Source organism: Typha latifolia, chromosome 3 (assembly GCF_019914945.1).
Source record: "Typha latifolia isolate L0001 chromosome 3, TyphaL0001v2, whole genome shotgun sequence".
Taxonomy (NCBI): domain Eukaryota; kingdom Viridiplantae; phylum Streptophyta; class Magnoliopsida; order Poales; family Typhaceae; genus Typha; species Typha latifolia.
In genome coordinates this window covers 6601143-6605050 of record NC_133088.1, presented here as the reverse complement: position 1 = coordinate 6605050, position 3908 = coordinate 6601143, and positions in this window count along the sequence as shown.

Below are 3908 nucleotides of genomic sequence, written 5' to 3'. Positions count from 1 at the left end.
CATGATGGTGTCAAAGGTTGACATTATGTCCCTTTGCCTTTGTGTCGCTACCCTAGATGTTCTTTTATTATATTCTCTCAATGCCCTAGGAATTGATGTCTTATATTTATTATTGTGATGTTTAGTGTTGTAACCAAGTAAATGGTTTGTGTCAAAGAGTCGTCGCCCTATCCCCCTTCTGCTATTGTACATCAAGCTTGCTTAATGATTACCACGCACCTCCACCGAGCCACTCTTCTTGGCGTCGCGGTGATGCATGGAGGTGGGACCGCCACGTGACCACCCCGACCTCTCTTTCTCCTCTCTCTCTCTCTCTCTTTCTCTAACTCTCCCTCCCTCTCTCTCTAGTCCCCCAGCAGCCACCGATCGCCAAGAAGAGCCGTCGTTGCCCGTCGGCCCTTCTACCTGCCGGTGAGTCTCTCTGCTTCCTTCTATTCTCTCTCTCTCTCTCTCTTATTTTAGTTCTCACGGTTTCATATTGGGCCGCTAGAAGATTAAGCTGTCGGCGAGAGACCGACTGCTGAGTGGCCACCAACAGTCGTTCCCCTCCCCTACGGCCCAACCCCCTTCCCTTTTCCTCCTCCTCCTCCTTCTTCTTCTTCTTCTTCTTCTCCTCCTCTTCCTCCCCTTCTTTTCTCTCCTCAAGCAGATTGCCCCTAGCTGCAAGGTGTTGGGCTTAGCCCAGCACCTATAGTGTTGAGGTGCTGGGTTGATCCCAGCACTATGTATAGTAATTTTTTTAAAACATTGTTTATTACTATTTAAATTATATTTAATTATGTTATTAATTATTTAATTATTATAGTTAATTAAATCTAATTATATTATAGTTAGTAAATAAATCTAATTATACTATGTTTAGCAAAATACCTACAATATAAATTACTATATTAATTCTAGCTAGGTGTAGTAATTATTAGAGTTATGTACATATATTCATATGTAATTATCTGCATTAATTTTAATTCTTATTTTCTTAATTATCAAAGAGAATAATAAGCATATGATTGTGATTGTGATACTGAGAATTGCATATGATTATCAAGTAATTATCATGTTTTAGATACCATTATATTTGACATCATGACATGGTCAAAGTTGGCATGCATCATATGTATTATATTTGAGAATGATACAATGATAGCATGACATAGAGATTTATTTATATATTTTCAAGAGTTTGTATTTTTGATTAGTTATAACATGATATCTACTATAAATTTGAGATTATTGAGGACTTGCTTATATATTCATTTATAGCATGATGCTTCTTTCTGACTCATATTATCTAGTACATGATTTACTCTTTGTTATGCATCACTAATTTAAGGTAAGGTCTATTCATCAAGCCTTTAGCTCATGACTATCTTTATTTTCTCTTTTCTAAAACTCCAGGTAAACAAGTGGAGTCCCTTAGAGGTTTTGCTAGTGGGTGAAGAGTAGAGTGTGGTCAGTGCTATATGCTAGATGTGTTATATTATATAATATATTAGTTGACATTTTTTAGAGTGTCTTTATCCTTGTCTTATATTTTAGCAGGTGATTTTATGCTTGTATAATTATGTATATACCACCATTGTGTATATATAATAGTGAAATGCTCTTGATGATGTGTTGTGGCCTATGCGGCACCCTTGCAATTCATCGTGTTGTTGTCGTGGTGCCTCCAGGATTGATCCTCATTGGATCCTATCTTGTGGTAAGGGACGATCTTCTAGTCTTCGATAAGGCTCAATGGTGGAGGTCGACGATCTGGTGGGGCAGCAACTGGTGGTGGAGCCTTGGCTGGATCTTCCTCATTGTTTCTAGGCAGGATGCCATCTAGATTAACTTCCCCATTATTAATTTGCTTAGGGGTATGACTTTGGTTCATGTCCGCAAGTGTTGCCTTGATCTCTAGCATTATTTGTGCCATGGAAGCCATGGCTTAAAGTAGATCAGCTAAACCTGCTAGGTACTCCAAGAGATCTCGGGGACGAGGTGGGGATGGCGACCTCGACGGAGCCATGTGATCTGTCTCCAAGCCTTGGTTGCTTGTTTGCCTCGCTACCTTCGATCTAGTGGTAGCCATGACGGTCCAAGGAACGTTGGCTCTAAATACAGAATTACAATTCTTTGTCGTTGTGAATGTGTGTACGCATTCGAACAGCCTGAGTTCGTTCGAACACACAATTTGCGTTCTCTGTTTTTGTGAACGCGGTTGCTGCGTTCGAACGCGCCCCGGCAAAAATCCTTTTATTTCTTCAAACAAAAATTAACTAGATAAATAGGCTTATCCCAATGAACCTAATGCCGCGAGTAGAGACAATATAGACCGAGTTGTATCATAATGATAAAGCATATTATATACTTATAATAAGCTTGGTTTGTTAAAATTAAAAATTAAGGAATAATCATCCTATATTTTTTCTATTTTGAGATTCACACCTCATCTTTGATGATTTTATAATTTGATCCCTTCTTTTTTCTTCATATAATTTTTATTAAACACCCTGACATTATTTTAACTAATTAACATTGATCAAATTACTATAATACACCATCATTCCCATTCCATCCTCTTTGCTTCTCTACAATTTTCCTCAAACCATCTCATCCTCTCTGCTCCTCTATAATTTTCCTGAGACCATCTCCTCCCACAATCACCATCGCCACCATCTTCTCTCGTCCTCCCTCTCCACCTCATTTTCCTCCTTTGAGATAGTGAAGATTACAGAGGGAAGATGCGGAGAGGATCAGAGGAGAGGATGAAAAAGATAAGGTATTAGGTAGTCAATAAATTATTAATCCAAAGTGTTAAATTAAAATTATAGAGAAAGTAGAGGAGTTGGGATATAGAATTATCAAAAACGGGGTGTGAATTATAAAATAGATAAAATATAGGATGTGATTCATAAAATTATTTAATAGAGAAAAATAAAATTAAGATATTTATTTTTATCAATTCGTAAATATACCATGTCTAAGTACATTCGTACCTAGACATCGAGATCCTAAGCCTGTCGAGATTAGTACCCATCTACAAATAAGCTAGACACAAGGACACTTGAATAAAAGACATGTGAGGTTATTTTTAGCTTGAGTTTAGTAAAAGTCGAAATTTTATTTAAACATCTCATTTTTTTTTCTTATTTCAATCTAGAATCCTTTTTCTTTTCCTTTCATAATAAAACCCATTTTTTCTTGTTGCAAAAAAAATCCTAATCAAGTTATATTTAACCCAACATAATATTACAGAATGACATCTATTACTATACAGTATAAGATATTAATTTTAATAAATAATATTAAATTATGAAATATGACTAATATAATATTTAACTGTTATTTTAGAATAAAAAATTCTATTTTAAAATAAGAAAAAAATTATTCTCTAAATAAAATTAATTTTCATATCACCTTTGTCACATCATTTTCATGTCACTATTCCTTTCTCTCCTTTACCTCAACCTATTGAATGATCAAATTAGGATAATTTTATGTTCATTGTTCTAAGGGTACAATAGTAATTTAATGATCACAGGTTAGTTGAAATCTAAATAGTAGGGATAAATTGCAACAAGGAGGGTTTTCAAAATAATTTTTTTTTGTAATTAAAAAAGTCAAGTTTTGCAAGAAAAATCCACCAAACTCCTCCTCCGTGCACCGCCAGCTGTAGGGCGTTAAACCCCCGGATTAGTCGGTCCTATCGCTTTCTCGAATTCACGTTAATGCATGATCGCGCACATTCCATGATCATAATCGCGCTATCTTTAATTCTTAATTCTGTGGGCCCCACCCCCACCTCGTCCCAGTTGACTGACAGGTGCGGGTCTCTCCCACGCTAGCAAAACAGAGCTTCCGGGTCGTGTCCAGGTTGGTTTGTAGCACGAATTATTTAAGTCGCCTTTGGCCCTAGCTTTCGTGAC